The sequence below is a fragment of the Daktulosphaira vitifoliae genome, unplaced genomic scaffold, assembly GCF_025091365.1.
Source record: "Daktulosphaira vitifoliae isolate Bord-2020 unplaced genomic scaffold, ASM2509136v1 Scaffold_1, whole genome shotgun sequence".
Taxonomy (NCBI): domain Eukaryota; kingdom Metazoa; phylum Arthropoda; class Insecta; order Hemiptera; family Phylloxeridae; genus Daktulosphaira; species Daktulosphaira vitifoliae.
In genome coordinates this window covers 57,169,942-57,181,724 of record NW_026099572.1, presented here as the reverse complement: position 1 = coordinate 57,181,724, position 11,783 = coordinate 57,169,942, and positions in this window count along the sequence as shown.

The window sequence follows — 11,783 nt, the reverse complement described above, 5'->3', positions numbered from 1 at the left end:
TGAGGGAGAGCAGGTCAGTCGATCACATCATACACGTTCGTGTTTGTCACAACGGGTATGCCGCTGACACAACGCAATTTGTTTTTATTTTTTTTTGTTCTGTAGCCGTCTAGTATTACGGAGATTTCGCGTTTTTTATATAATGTACGCCGCGACCTTCAATGTTTTTTCCCACTAAAAAAAAACCACCACCTTCGTAACGGTACGGCGGCGCTGCTGTTTAGACCGGTCCCTGTGTGTGTGACAGTGGTCTTGAAGAATTCATTCGCGCTCAATTAGTCGGCCGTTTCGGTAATATCGTCACCAGGTTTCTTTTGGGTCGAGTATTGCCTTGTCGCCACATTGTTCAATTTGAGCTACTCAACGGCTTGTTATATGTTACGGTGTTTTTTTGTTGCCTTCCCTGCATCTGATGTGTTCCAGTGTTCATCACCTTCAGACGGCAGTGGGTAATTACTAAGAATTTTTTTTTATTGTTTATTTTAACGGATACAGTCCACATAATATATGTATTAGTTATAAGAAAGGGGATATATATGTTATTTATTTTATTAGTAATTTGTTCTAATTTCATTTTATCATTGGTTCTTGTTGTTTATTATTATTTTTCTATCATAACGGAAATATCAGATTGTGATTATATATATATATGTTGTTTTTCTTTCTATCTATAGTATATTGTAAGGCTCAATTTCCACAATTTTATATTCTCCTTTCCTTCCGCTAAGGCATGCCCAAAAATACGTATGGTCAATCGTATTTATTAAACAAACAAAAAGGTTACAAAATCGCAAATTGCCGATACTAAAGAAAATATAGCCGGCATTGCACATTTTGGTCCATTCGGGACGGGATATTTTGAAAAATTGTAACATTATCTTGTTTGAATTTTATTTGGTTGCCGTTGCGTGGGTATTTTGATTAGTGCCTATTGTGGCTTATAATTTATATAGCATTTGATTTGCCGTCGTTGTGAAAAACAAAAGACATTACAATGCCGCGTAATAAGAACGTCAACATTGTACCGGAGCAATCGCGAGTGTTGGTGCGTGCGCGAGCCGCTCGGGACGGTATAGTGCGGTCGGTACGGAACGTGTATACTCTGTCGGAAGAGGCGTCCATCGACGCGTCTAAACTACAATTATTTGTGTCACGCGCGGACACGGTAGAAAAATACACAATGCAATTTGAAGCACAACAGGATGCAATACTAGACGCGCTTGTCGATATCGATCGCGTTGAAGAATTCGAATTAAAAGACGCGGTTATTGCTGATGAATTCGAACAAATGTGCGGAAAAATTAAATGTGTGTTATTATCAACAAAACCGGTTTTTCATGTGGAACAAGGGATGAATAAAAACGAAACGTCTGCCAGACCCGTGCACGCAGTTTCTTTTCCGAAATTTGATTTGCCTAAGTTTGACGGAAATATAACAGATTGGTGCTCTTTTCGTGATACATACGAAGATCTGGTGCATAATAATATAGAAGTTCCCGTTATCATGCGCTTTCATTTATTAATGTCGTGTTTGTCCGGTCCTCCACTGACGATAATAAAATCTGTGCCACTAACGGCGGATAATTATATGATAGCGTGGAATGCATTAAAGGCCCGTTACGAAAACAAACGATTACTTGTCACAAAACATTTAGACAAAATATTCTCGTTCAGTCCGATTAAAAAGGAATCTATTTCGTCTTTGTCGCTTTTTATAAATACATTCCGTGAAAATATTACGGCCATTGAAAAACTCGGAATTGAAGACGTTAGTGGTTTCATTTTGTTTTACATCGGTGCTCGTGCACTTGACCACGAAACACGGCGGTTGTTTGAGGCGAGTGCATCACATTCGGATATGCCAAATTTAAATACTCTATTAGATTTTGTGTCTAAGCGCATACACATTTTGGAGAATATTGGTACTATGGATGAAAAGAGGGAAACAACGATCAAAACCATTACTAAGAAGGGGCAGTCCACAGGCAAATCGTCATTCGCAGCCACTGCAGCGCCATCAAGGTCAAACATGTGTGTATATTGTGAGCAAAGCCATTTAATATATCGTTGTTTCGCATTCAAAAGAAAATCAGTACCAGAAAGAAGAAAGTTTGTTATTAATAAGGGGCTATGTTTTATTTGCCTGAAATCCGGACATTCGGCCAGTAAATGTACCGATGGTTTTAAGTGCAAAAAATGTGAGGGCAAACATAGCACTCTTCTTCATGAAGAAAAGATAGGTTTATCTGAAGACAACGCGAAAGTTGAAAGGGATAGAGCCAGTTGCACAGTTATAGAGGACAAGATTTCAGATACACCACAAAAGTTTTTGGGCTCAACACACGCGGAAGTAACCGTGGTGCTCGGTACGGCAATAGTGCGAATTAAAGATACGGCGGGAGAATGGCAAGCCGTTCGTGCGATGTTAGACAGCGGATCGCAGGTGTCAGCGATCACTACCGAATGCGCCAACAAACTCGGTTTGAAAAGATTAAAAAGCCGTTTGGAGGTTATTGGTTTAGCGCAACACCCGGTCACTCGTGTCAAAGGCGTGACAAGTTGTACGTTTGTTCCCCTAATGTCTCATGAACCGAACTTCATGGCTTCTAACATAGTCATATTACCTCAGATCACAAAGGTTATGCCTAGTGTTAAATTACCAATCACCGTCCGGAACCGTTACCGGCATCTAGTTTTAGCCGATCCGGAATTTGACGTTCCAAATTCGATTGATATGTTAATCGGAAGTGACTTATACCCGCTGTTACTTCAGACGAAATCGGATATAATTCACAGCCCTGGTTTACCATCAGCTATGAGCACACATTTGGGATGGATTATTGTTGGGTCAATCCAGGAGTCGACAATGTCACCATTAGTCTCATTGGCGTTGAGAGCGGAGTCGACCATTGAAGATCTAATGCAAGGTTTTTGGGCAGTCGAAGAACCATGTGGTCCGATTGTTCATACAACAGAAGACGAGTTGTGCGAGAAGTGGTTTACCAGTACATTGACGCGTGATCTAACGGGTAGGTTTTGTGTAGGTCTTCCTTTCCGACAAGAAGTATTTGGACAAGTTTCTTCGACAGCTAATGAGTTTGTGTCCTCTGATTGTCAGCCAAGTTTTACGTCCATCCATAGTTCATACGGTCTTGGGGATTCATATTCTACTGCTCTGAAACGTTTGTTCAATTTAGAATCAAGATTGAGTAAGGACGCTAAATTGTATAATGCTTATCGCGATTTCATGGATCAATATCTAGCACTAGGTCATATGAAGCTAGCAACACAATCAGGAAAATATTACATTCCCCATCATGCCGTGGTTAAGGAAGATGGTAACAATCTTAACTTACGAGTTGTGTTTGATGCTTCTGCTTCAACGACTTCAAGGCGATCCTTGAACGATGTTTTATGCGTAGGACCCAAGCTACAAACGAGTATTGATGAAATTCTTCTTAAGTCTCGTCTTAAGAGATATGTATTTACGGCCGACATAGTCAAAATGTATCGGCAGATTCTCATACGCGCGGAAGATTGCGCTTATCAACATATTTTATGGCGCAGGTTTCCGACGGAGGAAGTTCAGGATTTCGAGCTCCTCACAGTAACATATGGCGTCAGCTCAGCTCCCTACTTGGCAATTCGATGTTTACATGAACTGGACGCTACAAGTTGCGTCAATTACCCACGGGCAAAAGGAGTACTTACCAACACCACCTATGTTGACGACATTATTACGGGCGCAGACACAGAAGATGAACTCTTACTAGTCCAACAAGACGTTATAGATTTACTTCACTCATGTGCGTGCGATTTAAAAAAGTGGTCTAGCAACAGCCAATCTGTTTTACATCGTGTACCCGCCGACGATTGCGCGTTACAATTGTCTTTTGATCCTAAAGATGACCATTCAGTAAAGGTTCTCGGCTTACACTGGGATACTCAAAAGGATGTCTTTGCTTACCACACAAATATTAGTGTCGCACCTAAAACAAAACGGGGCATTTTATCAACCATTGCACGATTGTTCGATCCCATTGGCGCACTTGGACCGGCGATTATTTGGGCGAAGTGTATAATGCAACAGGTCTGGCAAGAAAGGTTGGGATGGGATGTCACTCTACCTACACACATCGGTGAAGATTGGGATAAGTTTGTGTCTGAACTACCATTGTTACGTAACGTCTCGTTACCCCGGCATATCGATGTCCGTAAGTCAGTCGATGTTCAATTGTTAGGATTTTCCGATGCGTCGCAGAAAGCCTATGCTGCCACATCGTATTTGCGTGTGGTTTATGAGTCTGGTGACATCGCCGTCTATTTCTTGTCCTGCAAAACCAAGGTTGCGCCACTTAAGACTAGTAACCTAAGCGCATCGTTATCAATCCCACGTCTAGAACTTTGCGCAGCCCTGCTTATGGCACAACTGCTTAGTCGATTATATGAAATGCTGTCAACGGAAGTAGAAATTTCAAAGGTCCGTGCGTGGACGGACTCTACAATAGTTCTGTCATGGCTTAAGGCAGAACCGAAAGAGTTTAAGATATTTGTCACCAATCGCATAAATAAAATACATACCTTGTTGCCCAAGTGCTTGTGGGAATATGTGTCTACGTCGAACAACCCAGCAGACCCGTCTTCTCGTGGTCTTCTGCCAAGTGCCATGTTAAAATGCTCGCTTCATTGGAACGGTCCATCATTTGTTCGATTGCCCGAGGAAAAATGGCCACAATCAACATTTCGTGTTATTCCACCGCAAGAGTTACCAGAAGCAAAATTCACGTCGGAGATTTCACTACACATTACTATGGATATGAATAAGGAGCAGATACTCTCGCGTTTTTCATCATTGACTCGACTTCAACGATCCATTGCGTTTATTTTTCGCTTCGCTAACTCGGCATTAAAACGATCCGTCTCGGTTGGGACATTAACGAGATCCGAGCTTGACCATTCGATTATGGTAGCAGTACGAATAACACAACAGACCTACTTTCCTGCATTAGTGAAACAACTGCAAAGACCAGATGGTCGGATCACACCACCAACTATAGCTCAGCTTGCACCTTTCCTCGATGATCAGGGACTTATTCGGGTAGGTGGCCGGTTGCGTTATTCATCCATGAGTTATGATCAAAAACACCCTGTATTATTGCCAAAGATGTCTCATCTTAGCACACTATTGATTCGACATTATCATCTCAGTTTTCTACATGGTGGCCCAAAACTGGTACTCGCCATGCTTTCGCGCAAATTTTGGATTTTGTCTGCCCGTGACGCAATTCGTCGTTTTATATATACATGCGTAACGTGCACTAGGACGAAGGCTTTGCGCCCTGCTCCGATTATGGGCGATTTACCATCATATCGTGTAGAATTATGTCGCCCATTTTTAGATGTCGGCATGGACTATGGCGGCCCTTTTATAGTCAAAGAAACCCGGCGACGCAATACGAAGACGACTAAAGCTTACTTGGCATTGTTTATCTGCATGTCCGTAAAGGCAGTACATCTTGAGGTGGTCTCCGACTTGACTACCGAGGCTTTTTTGGCAGCGTTGGATAGATTTGTCGCGCGTCGTGGTATCCCGTCTAATATTTATTCAGATTGTGGGACCAATTATGTTGGAGCATCTCGTCATCTCAAGGCATTATTTAACGATCCGGAGACACAAAGTCAAGTATCAAATCGGGTAACTTCTACTTGGCACTTTAATCCACCAGCAGCACCTCACTTCGGTGGATTGTGGGAGGCAGCTATTAAGAGCTCCAAATATCACTTGCGGCGTGTAATTGGCAATCAGATACTTACTATCGAAGAATTGACTACATTAGTCGTACGTATTGAAGGAATCCTCAACTCGAGACCGCTTACGCAAATGTCAGCCGACCCCAACGATTTGTGTACACTTACGCCAGGTCATTTTTTAATTGGTCAGCCCATCTTTTCATTGCCAGAGAAAGGGTTAACAAATGTTCCCATAAACCGATTAGATCGATGGCAACTTATTCGACAATGCTATCAGTCATTTTGGAAAAGGTGGACAACTGAATACCTTTCCACCTTGCAAGGACGCCTCAAATGGTTTCAACAAACGCCCAATATGCAAGTCGGTGACCTTGTGATTGTCGAAGCATCCAACCGCCCACCCACAGACTGGCAAATGGGACGTATAACTGCTGTCCATCCAGGTGACGATTTGATAGTGCGTGTAGTAACTGTACGCACGCAAGACAGTATTTTAAAGCGACCTGTCGTGAAACTGGTTAAGTTGCCAGTAACAGACTAGTAGCAATCTTTCCTTGTTTTAAGTACTTTATTCCACTCCTAAAATTCCTGTGTTTTTGGTATTGAGACCATTTTTTAATATATTACAAGTTGTTAGTTTTAAGGAAAACTTATTATTTGTAAATTAGTACCCACTGCCAACCCCTTCCCTTAATATTGAAGGACGCCTAGGTCATTCAACGGGGGGAGTATTGTTAGATACACATTAATGTGAGGTGATTCGATACATTTAATTTAATATGAAAACACGGTAAGTGAGGGAGAGCAGGTCAGTCGATCACATCATACACGTTCGTGTTTGTCACAACGGGTATGCCGCTGACACAACGCAATTTGTTTTTATCTTTTTTGTTCTGTAGCCGTCTAGTATTCCGGAGATTCCGCGTTTTTTATATAATGTACGCCGCGACCTTCAATGTTTTTTCCCACTAAAAAAAAACCACCACCTTCGTAACGGTACGGCGGCGCTGATGTTTAGACCGGTCCCTGTGTGTGTGACAGTGGTCTTGAAGAATTCATTCGCGCTCAATTAGTCGGCCGTTTCGGTAATATCGTCACCAGGTTTCTTTTGGGTCGAGTATTGCCTTGTCGCCACATTGTTCAATTTGAGCTGCTCAACGGCTTGTTATATGTTACGGTGTTTTTTTGTTGCCTTCCCTGCATCTGATGTGTTCCAGTGTTCATCACCTTCAGACGGCAGTGGGTAATTACTAAGAATTTTTTTTTATTGTTTATTTTAACGGATACAGTCCACATAATATATGTATTAGTTATAAGAAAGGGGATATATATGTTATTTATTTTATTAGTAATTTGTTCTAATTTCATTTTATCATTGGTTCTTGTTGTTTATTATTATTTTTCTATCATAACGGAAATATCAGATTGTGATTATATATATATATGTTGTTTTTCTTTCTATCTATAGTATATTGTAAGGCTCAATTTCCACAATTTTATATTCTCCTTTCCTTCCGCTAAGGCATGCCCAAAATACGTATGGTCAATCGTATTTATAAACAAACAAAAAGGTTACAAAATCGCAAATTGCCGATACTAAAGAAAATATAGCCGGCATTGCACAGTTATATTAATGTAAAAAATGTTATAAATAGCCAGAACGTTAAAAAAACACACAGATTATTCAATATTGACGTAATCGAATTAAAATTTTAGACTTAACCTTATTATAACTTAAAGTTTACATAAAAAAATTTATATGAAATTCTAAACTATCTTTCTAAAAATGGCGCTTTTTTGTGAAAATTTGCGTTTTTGAACTCACTTATTATTATATAGCGCTTTTAAAATGTGGTATTTTATAGTGTATAATCTATAATTCAACTAAATTTCAATTTTCTTAGGATTTTGAGATCTACAAAGTTAGAAATTGTATAAAAATACACGTATTCTAGGTACATTATTTATTATTTTTAGGGGACCTAATTTCAAAAAAAAAAATAGTTTAAGTTTTTAGTTATATATCTCCTTAATACACCATAATAATTTGAAGTTTGAGAATAAAATGTAACATGTAAAATTTACCATTAGAAAATCGGTAAAAATCCGCTCAAAATCAAATAGTTTAATGATAGCTTTTTGTTGTATTCAAACCATATTTTTGTAATTGTTTTATATATTGTAGTATATGTAACATATTCCATTCAATATAATTATTATATATGTTATAATTCCTCAATTCATTAAATTAGTTGCAAAATAAAAAAATAATTAATTAAATTATTATTATTGTATTGTAAAATATTAAAATAAATAATCATAGTTTTATTCTAGTAGTAATATTCTGTCTTCATAAATATCATTTAATGATATCTTAAGGCTTTTTATGATACTGTTATTAATTGGTAAAAATCCGTGGTTTTCCCTATTCCCGAGAATAATTTTATACAATTTAAATTTCATATTAGTTGTTTTTCGTTTTGTTGAACTTCTGAGATGGGTATATTTATGTATATCCCTTTAATTTTTTCATCGTAAAATTGAAACATAATTAGTCATCAGATGGAACATAATAACGTTTCTGTTCTTATATTTTAAAATCACTTTATGCAAGACATTAAATTAACAGTTCCGTTTGCAAAAAAAAATTAAACAAATACTATTAAGTCAATCTATGCCAAATCATCCAGAAGTAGATGTACGATTACCTCAATTTTTTCTTAAATTTTCAGGATTTATTCTTTATACTATAATTAGATTAAAACAATTTTTTTTTTTATGACCTAAAAAAAATTAATTATTTTAGTGACGATGCTCGGAGTCAAGCTACATTTTGTTACTTTTCTCTTAGCTGTTCCACCAACTCCATCTCTGGCGTTTTTTCCATGGGACGAAGCAAAAAATGCCATTTTACAGTTTAAATTAATTTAAACTATAAATATCCAACAGTATAAATCAGTTTAATAACAATGATTAGCAAATTAATTTCTAAATAAAAATCAACAATAATAATATATTCTTTCAAATAAGTAATAATAAGTAAATAATTCAAATAATCAACAATTTATTGAACAAATGTATAAAAATAATAATAACATAATTAGTATTTCTGACTGAATTGATAACTTAAGAGCTAAAATGACTAGAACTGGAGTATGAAGCAACTATAAAAATTTAACAATTTATAAGAATTAATTAATTTAAGTAGAATTCACTGCATGAAATTGAGTCTAAAGCAATTTAATACACAAGAAACAGAATATTAAATTTTTAAATAATACAGAACAATAAAACTAAAAAACCCTAATGATTCCACTAAAATGATTGAACTTAAGTCCTTGTGACGTAAAGCCCTTAGCCTTTAAATTTTATTTCACTCACAAAATTACTAAAAAACTATTATAAAATAATAAGTCAATAGTTAATTATGTAATAATACAAAAATTAAACTAAACTTATAATATACTTGAGATATAACGCTGCAGACTGGCCAGCCTTTCTTAACGCAAATACTACACAACCATGTATAATATGATAAAACAGACATATGATATGAGAGAAACAGTATCATTGGAAAAGTTATAGACTGTGATAATAGTCTAGCTGGCTTCAACAATGAGCATAAATTAATTTAGGGGCCATTTTTAAGTTACACCTAGAATCTTGTTCATAAAAAGAATTTAAATGATTTTTTCTAGGAATCTATTATGTAATAAACCAAAAATAAAAAGATAGAAAAGAAAAAAAATTAGATAGGGGGATAGAGAAAGCATAGATTAAATAGATAGAAATTGGATTAGTCGTAAATTATTATGTTTTTTATAGATTAAATTATAAGTTATAATTTAAATTAGTTATAATTTAATTAGTTAAAAGTTATAAGTATAAGTTTTTTTGTAGATTTAATTGTCTTCAATTTTATTTAAATTAATTTTCTCATTAATTATTAATGGTTTATCACGCAATAGATTGTTGGAAGTTTGAAAGTATAGGTTAAATTGTACTTACCTTACGTCCTATGTAATACAATATTATTTCAAGTAATCCAGTGTTGATTTCCGCATTAAACGCACTACGTATACGATTTACACTATACGTCATATAGTTTATGTAATTACTTACAAAAAACGATTCAAGACATTAAAAAAATTGATTTAATTACACAAAGTCTACAATTGAATCTTTAAAATATATATATATATATATATATATATATTGATAATTCTCTGTAATAAATTCTTAACATATTGTATTATTTGACCAATAATAAAATAAAAATAAATACGTATTGTTTATACTAAATTTATTTATAATTGGCTTATACATTTTTTTAATGAATTTTTACAATTAAGTTTCCTTGACAATTAGAAGTAAGTGTTGATTTTATCGACATTTGAGTTCAGTTCGTCTTTTCCCGTGAAAAACAAACTATCGTCTTCTGTAAGTATAAAGATTTATTTAATTAGTTATTGATATGGTTTGGTTGAAAAAAATATTTTTGGTCAAACAAATGAAACAAATTTACATAAGGCCATTCGCAGAGTTGAAGAAATATGGAATCGTCGTTTCATGCATTCCAATTGTGTTTTAAATAATCAAAATAAAGGACAACTATCAAAAAAGTCAACTAAAGGTGGAAGAATTATTTGTAAACACTAATAAGATAAATAATTAAACTAATTATTTCGAATAGAGAAAAAGTTTTTTAATATAAAATATAAGAAAAATTAATAATAAGTTCACTTATTGATATATAACAATAATTCAGTCGCTTTACTCTAATTTAACTATTTTAATATTAAAAAACTTTTTCGAAATTGATTATTTAATTAATAATTATTAAAATGATATTCAATTTGCAGCAATTATTAACGAAAATATTTATCCTATAGCAAATTCCATTATTCCAAAAAAACGCACGTATCGAAAAACGAATAAAAATGATAAAACTATTTCAGAAAAATTGGTAACTATAATTATATTAATATATATTAACAAATCTATAAATTAATTTTGTAAAATTATAATGTATTCGATTTAGCTATGTAATTGGGGTTTGTCTGATTCAAAAATATAATATAAACTATCGACCCCCTTAATATAATTGCGATAACATAATGTTTAATATTATTCAGGACTGCTATTTTTTCAATAAGATTTTTATGGGAAATTCAATTTTTATGGAAGCTAATAATATAATATTAAATATAGTTTATTTGTTTATTTAAATATCTCTTTGGTTGCCTAGAAATTGATACAGCGAGGAGAATTCGGAACACTTATTAAGAATGAAAAATATAAAAATATAATTTTTAATTCAATAGAAAAAAATAAAATTTTTAATTCAATAGAAAAAAAAAAATAGCAATTTCAAAAGACAATCCGCTATTAATACCAGCTGATTTATTAAGAAAGGTATATTTTATTATGCTTTTTTTCAATAAAAAGATTTTAGGGTATATTCTAAACCATTTTTTGGATTTAATGTGATATATATAGTTCATATAGTAGAGGGGTCAGCTTATCGTTGCTATACTGGTGATCGACCGTTGTGTCATCCGTATGGATGGTATGCGAGTTAGTTGACCTTCTATCGTCTCCGTGCGAATTACCTGCGTTAGTCATGTGTTGTTAGTTTGTTATACACGTAATATACATTTATATTTTATGTTATATCTAAAGTTGGTGTTCTTCATTTTATTAATAAGTACCTTCTAGACTTATAAAAATTATTACATAAAGCAGATTTTTTAAATAAATTTATCATATAATTAAATATATTTTTATGATCCGTTAAGAGTTTTCATAAGAAAAACTTGGAACGTGAAAAATACGAAATAAAAAAGCAACTCTTTGAGATATCTTCTAATACTACTGCTCGACCAAATTTAAAAAGAAATTCATCCGAAGAAGATGAAAAAGTCATAAAAAGTATTCAACTTTTAAAATATAATTAATTTTTAAAAAATAATATAATAAACGTTTTGATTTTTGTAACGAACATGTAATATTTTAAAACATAAATTATTTTT